General features: G+C 36.5%; 1 long non-coding RNA gene across 1 annotated transcript; it reads left to right on the plus strand.

Annotated features, from left to right (window-relative positions):
- Positions 1–278: 278 nt before the first annotated feature.
- LOC310892462 lies at positions 279–10213 on the plus strand. Its single transcript, XR_014578157.1, has 3 exons — positions 279–905; positions 3606–3700; positions 4105–10213. It is a non-coding gene; the product is annotated as an uncharacterized lncRNA (long non-coding RNA).
- Positions 10214–10861: the final 648 nt, after the last annotated feature.

Consider the following 10861-nt stretch of genomic DNA (forward strand, 5'->3'; position numbering starts at 1 on the left):
AGCTGCATTAAGAATTCATAGATGGATAGAAGAAAATAGCTGTCTTGCCTGGATTTGTAATGTCTTAAAAAACATGGAATATTTAATTCATTCATCTCTATGAAAATAAAAATAAGTCTGTCTCTTTTTTACTGTGAAGATAAATTGACAGTGTCTTTAAACTACTACCTGTCAGAACAAGGGAATACTAAAAACAGATATAAAACTTTAAATACTCAGAAAAGCATTTAACAATCACACTCATCTGCTTGAGGCAGGTGTAGCTAATAAGGAGGAGAGTAAGGAACAGCTGTATGTTGGATAAAGGCTCATCGGCCATACAAGGATAAATAGCTAACAGCTGGTTTCCCACAAGGGGTATCCTTGCTATAATGCCCCTGTTTCTGCTCCCTTGCTTAGATGAATCTTCTCTTAGGCCAAAGGGGAAGACATGTTTATACATCACAGAGACAGATGCTATCATCCTTGAAGATAATAATTTGTCCTGGCTATAGAAAATTAGCTCTCATTGGTCACTGTGGGAGTGGACACAGATGTTTTGTATTATGGTGTTCAAAGTCACACTAGTTACTACGGTCATAAAGTGGCATGGTTCTTCTGAACCCATGAAAAATGGTAAATAGAGAACATGCTTCTTTGTGTACTTTTTTTTTTTTAATTTTAATTTATAAAGATTTGCAGGATAACTTTTAAAAAAGAGTGTAAGCAAGATAGAGAGCCTCACTGGATGCTTTACTGCCCCTTCTAATTTTGCAGCTGATATGCTGACTGTACTGGGAAGAATGCAGTATTAATCACAGTAGAGCTGCAATTACAAATATATTTCAGCTAAGCACAAAGGATAATCTCTCACACTTAAGGCACTGGTGGGGTGGGTGACCAGCAAAGTGGATGACCAACTCTGTGTAAGCCTGATTTTCTGCCTTTTTTTTTAAATTTAATTTAATTTTATTTTTAACCTGCAAGGTGGTGATGCACAGGTACCCCGTGGTGGTGCATAACCCAGAGCAACTGAGTTTGGTACAATTTTGCAGATTGTGTTGAAAGTAGTGAGTCCTCAAGCCTGCATGTAAAATCATTTCCTTTTGGAGAAAATAGTATGGATATGGAAATGTAGCAGAGTTTGCAAGGCAAGATATTGAAATACTGAAACTGCTGTGGAAAAACTGGCAGATTGGCAGATCCAACTCGAATTTTGGCTTGTTTTAGTCTTTTTTTTTTTTTTTGGCCATGCATATATGTATTTTTATATATATATATATTTATATATTTTAAAATATATGTATGCATATATTTTTTTTGGTCATACATATATATTTTTTTTATTAATACACAAAAGACTCTTTTTCTGCCTCTGCAAATTACCAGTAAAAGATTGAACTTCTTGGTGCATTATTAGCACATTATAGAGATTTAAAAACTGTTTCTGGGACCAATGCTTGTCTACAAACAACAAATGCCCCTCTGCAAAGCAGAGGTGTTTACCCGTATTTTCAGAGTCAGATCTCTACTGCTACTTCAGTTTAAATTTTTTTTTTCCTTTTCTTTTTGCTTTTCTTTTCAGCATAGAAACAGCAGGTGTCTTATGATCCTAGGACTGTTTGACATGTACGGATTCTTGAGACCATTTTGTATTCTTAATTTTGCAATTATTTCTATAGTTTTAGAAATCTCTTTATCTATCTATATATTATGTTATGCAGTATCACTTTTTGTGTTTGTTTTAAGCCCCTATCCCAATGAATTTTAAGTGAGTGGAATATTCCTTCCTTTTTTTTTTTTTTTTTAACTGAAAACTGGGAAATTGGATGTACATTGTAATTATTAAATAGTAGATAAGAGCAACTTTAATAGAGCATAAGTTTCACCAACAGGATTTTTCATGAGAGAGAAACTTGTGAAAGAATCTGAGAGACTTTCCAGTAAATCCTTCATATGCCATTATTTTTCAGGAGCCCTGTTACAGACAAAATATATGCCTCCTCCTAGACTATCATTGGACACCTGCCAGGAGGAATCAGTAATTTTTATTTAAACAGTGTGGGATAAAGGGAAATTTTCATTTTATTGCATCCATCAATCTGAAGTCTTTCAAACTCTTCCACTTTTATGTGCAATTCATATCTTTTTCTGCTGTTTCTCAGATTTCACATAAATTCATTTAAGCCTAAATTGTACACTGAATTATAACTGTGAATTTTAATCTCTTAACTTAAATGGTAATTTATCTTTAATGTTATTTTTTAAACTTATTAATTAGTCTGTAACATTACAAGCTGAATTTAATAGAAATGTAAGCTGGGAGCTTTGAGTCCCAAATGATAGAATTCTATTGCATACTCTGCTTATTTTACATCCTGATCCTTCATGTTCTTGAATATTCAGAGGTCAATGGGAGCAGAGAGCATAATTTGATATTAATTTGACTTGACAGAGATTCTGTGCAATGTGGTTGCTGCTGAGTCAAGCTATAACCTACACAACAAAAATAATTTAAAGTAAAATGTCTTTGAAATCAATCATTTTATTTGAAAAGTAAATTTTTAGCATTTCCAGGATACAAAAGATTTTTATTTTATTTTATTTTCTGTGGGGAATCTAATAAATATGGACTTGCTTTTCTCATGATATTTTTCTCATTGAAATGTTGAAAGAACTTTGGAAAACTGTTTTAGCAAAGGTTGAAGCACAGACTGGAGATTTTCAACTGTATTGTAGGGTTTTCTTTGTAGACCAAAGCCTCCAGAGTAACTGGGATGTTAAATAGGACTTTTGTGAATCTATACTAAAACTTTTCTCAGGAAATCAAAAAAAAAAAAAAAAAAGAACAACTAAATCTTTTTATTAAAGTTTGAGTTGTATTTGTTTGAGTTAATTAAATCCTATCACATTTGTATGCACTTTCTAATTAACAATTAGCCATGTTTTCTTTGTAATAAATGAGAAATCTTTCAGGAACATGAGAATGGATAAAAGCGTGCAGCAGCTTAATGAATCTGTATTTAATCTTTGGAGAGCTAAGTTAAATTTAGCAACAGAGACAAGCAAAAACTACACTTGTTTAGGGTGTGATACGTAATCTCTTTATGAAATAAAATATCTGCAATAACAAAAAGTTCCAAAAATAGTATTGTTCACTCCATACCCTGAATAATCCACACTCTAAGCAAAAATCTAGAGAGTAAATATGATTTAAACAATGGACTGGTAATGTATAGGCTAAGAATATTTAGAAAAAGTACTACATTTAGCAAGATAGTTTAACGTACATTTAGCAAGATATTTTAATGTACAAGAAACTTAGGCTGTTGATAACACCCAGATTTGCCCTATGTTTTTAGAAAGTTTTTCCTTCAAGAGATTCATCTTCAGTACGTTGGAAAAAAAGATGCATTGCTTCCTCTGTTCTCCTAGACCTAGTGTAAAATTTTACACTTTAATAAGCTAGCGAGTAAAGGCAAATTCCAGATCTCTGCAAAGTCTTCACCCTAACCAGCTAGTTCATGTTAAAACTAGAGTCTGCTTTCTCTACAGCAGATTCAGCTATATGCGAGTTGGTGTTTTGTCTAACCTCTGTTAGAAACACCCTTTTTCTTCTTGTACAGTCAGAAGACCTTAATGATGACAGCAATACTTCCACATATGGATTTTCATTATGAAACTCTGCCTTGCTTGTGTCTGAAGCAAGGTCTCCTACCAGGTAAGTAAGTGACACAAACCCTGCACGTCAGTAAGGCTCCCCTTCCAGCCGTGCCTACAGGAGTTATTTCATTTTCATCCAAATCACAAAATCTTTGGGCTGAAGAGAGACCAACTCCATAGCTCAGGAGATAATAGCTTCTCCTAGAATGTGTAAAATGATGTGTTAAATAGCTAGACTATTTATGGGTTGAAGAGTCTGTCTCAGGTTTTAATGACATTTTAAAAGACTTTGTATTTGCAGAATGAAGGGAGATTCTTCTAATCCTGCAAATATTCTTGGATGGGAGAAAAATTTCCTCCTCCCTTATTGATCTTAAACTTTTATCATATTTTCTTTGTGCATGCTCCCTTGGTGTATGTTTACTAAGATGTTTGTGGACTAATGATGTTTTCTCTGTACAGGCCCTATCCTACCACCCAAAGTCTGAACAGCAACTCATATGTGACAAATGTACATAACTGAGCACTTTAAGAAAAGATCATCAGCTTTGTGGTTTAACTATGAACATACCCAGATGGTGTCTGACGCCCCTCGGATCACCAGAAGCGTATGTTGATTTCCAGAACCAATTCCTGTGAAAGGAGCTCAGCGCCTGGCAGGATGGTAATCGATACAGCCAACATGAAGCTTTGGAGGTGCACAGGCCAATTGCTGGCTTTGTGTACCAGCATTAATGATATCCTTGGAGATGGTGCATTTGAACACGTAGTGCCAGAGGCACTGTGGAGTGGCTGGCATTGAGTACTTGGTGCCAAACAGTGAATCGTCCTTGAGTCCCATTGACATCGATGGAAATTAAGAATCCTCAACATCTGGCAGGATTTAACTCAAAATGAAACTCATTCTGGTGTATTTCTTCTGTGAATTTAAATTAGTCATATACACATGGACGGCGCAGTGCTTTCATTTAAAACATTGGGAGCAAGGAAATAAGAAGCTACGGGATGAAGACTATATTTTTATCACCAGTGAGAAAAACAAATGAGAAGTAATTTTTTGGGGGTGGGGTGGGGTGGGGTGTCTTTACCTGTTGGGTGTCAATTTACTTTTCCTTCCAACCTTTCCTTCCAAATACTACGCCTGATGCTGCAGATACCCATTTTTTGTGTATTCAACGAGATGGACAAAGCTTTCCAATTCTGAAACCAGTGGCTTCTTCATAAGACACAATCTCTGGAAAATGTCAATGTTAATGTAAAAAATCTTGTTGATTGATATTCGTCATACCCTTAGGCTTCAGTTCTACTGAGTTAGGCAAGATGCATATTTCTAATAGAAATGAGAGATGTTTTTTGATGGTAAAAGTCAGAAGACAGCCACAAAAAAAGTATACTAGCAGTGAAGAGGAGAGGAAACCTAATGGTAAGCAGTTTAAAATATTAGAATTAAGGTTGTCCAGGGCAGCCATTTTATACACAAGATTATTCCTCAGTACTAACTTCTTCGAATCATAGGATGGTTTGGTTTGGGTTGGAATGGACCTTAAAGATCATCCAGTTCCAAGCCCCTGCCAAAGACAGGGACACCTCCCACAAGATCTGGGATCAGGTTGCCCAAAGCCCCATCCAAACTGGTCTTGAGCACTTCCAGGGATGGCGAATCCACAGCTTCTCTGGGCAACCTGTAACAGTGCCTCACTACTGCATAGTAAATACTTTCTTCCTAGTATCTAATCTAAATCTATCCTTTTTTAGTTTAAAAATATTACCCTTTGAACTCCCTGGCAAATAGTCCTTCCACAGCTTTCTTGTGGGCCCCCTTTCAGTACTGGAATGCTTCTATAAGGTCTCCCCAGAACCTTCTCTTCTCCAGGTTGAACAACCCCAGCTCCTCCAGCCTGCGTTCATAGCCTTCATTGTAATGGTGCTCCAGCCCTCTGATCATTGTGGCCCTTCTCTGGACTTGCTCTAATAGGCTGAAATCCTTCTTGTGCTGAGGACCCTAGAACTGAATGCAGGACTCAAGGTGGAGTCTCACAAGAGTGGAGTGTGTGTGTGGGGGGGGGATGGGGGTGGAGAATCACCTCCCTCATCCTGCTGGCCATGCTGCTTTTGATGCAGCCAGGATACAGCTCTCTTTCTGGGTGTGAGCTCATGTTGTCAGCTCATGTTGATCTGTTCATCCCCAAGTCCTTCTCTGCAGGGTTGCTCTTTATCCACTCATTGCCCTGATTACATTCATGTTTGGGATTGCCCTAGCCCAAGTTCTTGACCTTGTACTTGGCCTTGTTGAACCTCATGAATTTTGCACAGGCCCATCTCTCAGGCGTGTCAAGGTCCCTCTGGATGGCATCCCTTCCTCCAGTGTGTTGACTGCACTACTCAGCTTGGTGTCATTGGTAAACTGGCTGAAGGTGCACTCAATCTCACTGTCCTTGTCACCAACAAAGATGTTAAACAGTGCCAGTCCTAATACTGACCCCTGAGGGGCACCACTCATTACTCATCTCCACCTGGACATTGAGTCATTGACCACAACCCTTTGAATGTGACCATCCAGCCAATTCCTTACCCACTGAGTGGTCCATCTGTCAAATCCATCTCTCTCCAATTCAGAGACAAGGATGTCTTGTAGGACAGCGTCAAATGCTTTGCACAAGTCCAGGTAGATAAAGTCAGTTGCTCATATTTCTTGTATTATACTTCTGCTCATATTTAGGAAAAATACCACCAAGTAAAGGGAAAACAGGTGGACATTTGTGATGACTACTCTTAACTGGCTAAGGACTCTGAATGTGCAAGCATTCTATTCATCTGGCTTTTATTATCACTCTCATGAGAGAACTTTCTTCTTATCCACCTGTTACAATCTAAAAAGACAAATGTACATTTTTTGGGTACAAATTTCTGACTTGAATAATTATCGGAAATAATAATAAAAAAGGTAATTCTAGACACTTAATCTTATGCAAATTTTAAAATATGAGCTTCCCAAGCTTTATAAATATGCTAAATAATAACATCCCATTGATGACATATATTGCTATGAAGGGGATGTAGATAGCCATATATTTTGTTGAGGGAGCTATGGAAACTAAAAATTGAACTTTACGTCAGCTTTTACTTCTTGGACACGAAGATTGTCTAGGGCTACATGGTAAAATAAGACGTTTTTCACATGAAGGTTTCTTGTGTAAGCTGGTTCTTTCCACAAACAAATTTGAGAGAGAATGATATGGAGATAACCAAGTCCTCCCTTCTTCCTCTGGTGATGGTATCTTCTCGGTGCCCTCCAAAAGGACATGTTCAGACAACTTTCCTCACTAGATCAACTGTACAAACAACAGTGACAGCCAGGGATTTGTCCCTTCCCCTCTTGTTACTAATAATGCTGAAAAGCATCTATATTACTTACTATTTTTTACTTCCTTCCTTATTACTATTATTACTCTGCTATTCCCAGACTGAAGATCCCAATCAACTCATGTAGGGTCATAAGAAAAGTTCCATGTTTGCTTTAATTGTCTTGTTATAAAGCACTTGAAGAAAGACACACAGTAGACATAAAAACAATACGAAAAAAGTAGTAGGTAGGATTTAGAACCCTGCAATCTTTTCAATGTTTGTTTTTACCAATTCACTCTTTATATTTTGACAGATTAAAAGTCCAGATGGGCATAACCCGATTTTGCTAACACTTTGACATTTTGCATTTTTGTACTTCTCTTAAAAAATGAAACAAAACAAAATCCCATCTTGTGCATAGTTCTGCTGAGAATCTTCATTCATAACAATATATAGCCACCACCAACATGGGAGATGCTGTCAAGAAAGTGAGACCAATGTTTACTTTTGTTGAACAAACTGATCTTTTTGGCCTTGGAAAATATAAGTAGTCTACATGTGTTTCTTTACCCTAAGGCCCCAAAGATCCTGTTTTGAAAATCTGCTGATAAAATCTCTCTTTAGAGGTGTTTTTAGTTAAATCCATGGGAAAATTTTTTCTTTCATTTAAAACAAAAATTCTGGGAGAAGTCAGAACTACCTAGGCTTTCTCCAAAGACAAATTGTTTCAGAAATTTTGTGAAGAGGGGAAAATTATTCCAGTTATTTTAAAGTGATGCTGTAACAAAACGACTTTCCATGATAAAAAATGATATTTAAAGTTCAGATTGAAAGGTTTCTTTAAATATTATAATATTGGTATAAAATTAGTTATTAGTTATTGATTGTTCAATTGACTGGACGTGGAAAAAGAGCCCCAGTTATATTTTGGATTTTTTTCTATCTCCTTGAAAAAAGCCTTGGACAAATTGCTGAAGGAGATTAAAATGAGGGAAAAAAATAATAAAAAAATGGAAAATATTTTTCTTGTAGCTAACTTTAAAGCAGTTATTTAGCAATATTGCAAGATTGTCTTAAGGGCTAATTTCAGCAATTAAATCCATAAGGCATAACAAAAACACTATACTTCATATTTCAGTAAATACTATCCCCTAATACTTCCTTGGTTGGAAAGGGCAGCTTATCCTCTTACTAGAATCCAAGTGAGGTCCATGTGCAGAAACCAGTCTGCATTGTAGATTCTCAGTGTCAGAATCAAACAGAATATCAATCTCTTCAGACTCAGTTTGGAGCCATTATTCGTAGCACCTTGTGCTTGTTTAAGTTTTTCTATTATTATTATTTTCATTTACTTATTTTTAACTCATAAGATTCTTGGGTTTACAAATGAGGAAGAACTAGTTGGGACACGAATGTTGGGGGCAGACTGGACTGTGGTGACCATGGAGCAGTGGAGTCAGCATCTGAGAGGAGGGAACCAGGCATCATAACCCTGGACTTCAGAAGAAAAGTCTCTGAGAAATTCAGAGAACTTCTTGGAAGAATACCATGGGATACTCTTCTGAAGAGAAGAGGAAGATCAGAAGAGCCAATTTTCAAGGAGCACCTTGAGTTCTTTACCTTAATCTTTAACAGTATGATTTGCCTTCGGGAATCCCAGGTCCTTGAGACTCATGGGAAATTCTGGTAGCAAGAGCGTACTAGTCCACTGACAAGACAAGAGACAATGGGCAAGGACTGAAATATAGGAAATACCATTTAAACACAGCAAGAACAAAACCAAAAACAAACAAACAAAAAAAACAGTTTTTTTTAGCATGAGACAGGTCAAACTCCAGAAGAAGTTGCCTAGGAAGGTTGTGGAAATCGGTAGATATATTCTGAAACTGAATGAACATAGCCCTAAGCAACCCGGTCTAGCTGATCCTGTCTTGATGATCTCCATAGGTCCTTTCAACCTCAACTCTCTAAATGAGAGTTCTCTAACTCTCATTTATCAGCTGTGACTTGCTGTTATATAATCCTCCCAATTCGCGAATAAGGGTCACACCAGCTTTTCTCATGGGTAACATTTTTTTCTGGTGCTTGTTACCTGTAACAGCCCTGACAATTTGGTGCCACTTTGTACAAGGTACTGCACAAAATTCATAGCTTCAACATTTCCTGCCCTGAGGAAAATACAACCTAAATATGAAGTTAAAACAGGCACATAAGACAGCGTCAACACAGTGTAACAGTCACAGGGTTAAGAACACTGCAATAAAGTCAGAACCAACTTCCTATTTAGTTACCACAAGCATCAGAATATAACAGAATGTTAAGAAAGCATTTAATGGAAACGGATTTGTGTTTATTTGCCCCCTTCTTCCATGTAGGAAGTAGATTGACTGCTTTCTTGCCCTTTGGGATGTATATTCTCTTACTTTAGAAAAGTAGAACAAAACAGAGTTTTAAAACACCTATTTATAGCAGCTGAGGGAGCTGTGTAAATCTTTAATATTATATACTTGTCCTCAAGGTTTGTGTCATTATCCATAATTTAAAACAAGTAAGTCTTGGATTTAGAAAGGTTCACTCTGCACTTGACTTTTGTCTAGATCCAGAAGCAACATATAACATGCCTGTTTTATTCTTAGTGTATTCAGAATGAAGCTTGGATCTTTGATGAGGTGATAAGCTACAAGGATGTTTACAGAAATGCAGAAGGAGCAGTAGATGTATCAGGCGTAGCACCACAGCCTTAGGCTTTCTTCTGCTGCCAGCAACTGTGAACTTCAGCAGAGTGTTCAATGGAGAGTAAAATTTAATTAGAAGTGAATTGTGCCAGGGTCTTCTGCCTTCATTCTAAAGATGATAAGACTTGACAGCACCTCTGTCCACTCAGGGTGAAATTTATTGTGTGCTAGACTTCACTATCATATATCAACTTTGTGGAATTAAAAGCAGTCAAGTAAAATGCTAGTAAAGAAAGCATCTAACGATTTGGGTTTTAAAATGTCAGCCTTCAATTCTTGCATCTTTACCAGAAGTACAATATAGTACTCAAGAGTTATCTAGCCAGTTGCAACTTTGTACTGTGCTAAAAAGGTGTTGCTGCCTTAAATCATCTGCCCTTACTTAATAAAACATTTTATTTTATTTTTAATTAGAATAGAAATTGTCCATATTAGGAGACACATTTCTTTAATTCGGGTTTTGTAACTTTTATTCGTTTTCCACTAAAAAATTTAAATCAAAGGAAGAATAGCAGAACACAGAACAACAATGTGTTACTTAAATCTACTTGCAAGCAAAATCTTTTGTCTTGATAAGAATAACAAAATTCTTTAAGGATTAAAATACTCAAGTACATTTCTTGAGATCGAGGATCTGATTAACATTTAGCATATTTAAGTATACTGAGAAAATGTTTTTTTAGAATGTCCTTGGATATATCAAAAATAATTTAAGTGTAAGCAATTTAAGGGGCCTAGGTCTCTCTCGAAGAAAAATGATTTAAAGAAAAAAAAAAAGTAATCTAAAAAGTCATTTTAAAACTAAGCATAATTTTCTGACCAGAAGGGAACGTCTTAGGTCTATGTAAATCACATAAGGGTGATTTATATTAATTCAGAAGGGCTTCCTTAGAAGGGATTCGTCAGAAATCACGATTATCATTAGGTAATTTTCTTACACTTAACTTATACCAGTTATTTTGCTCACTAGTAACAGATGATGGCCCTAACTACACTGTGAATGCACCATATCAGTGCAGTATTGGGGTACTTATGCAGATCTCCCAAACTTCCTGCATTCTTTATGAGATCACTCCAGGTTGATCAGATGCAATGCTCCTGTTTTCTTGTGCCACTAATACTCCCTCTTCTCTTCCACA

The sequence above is a fragment of the Anser anser genome (assembly GCF_964211835.1).
Source record: "Anser anser genome assembly, chromosome: 1".
NCBI classification, from domain to species: Eukaryota; Metazoa; Chordata; class Aves; order Anseriformes; family Anatidae; genus Anser; species Anser anser.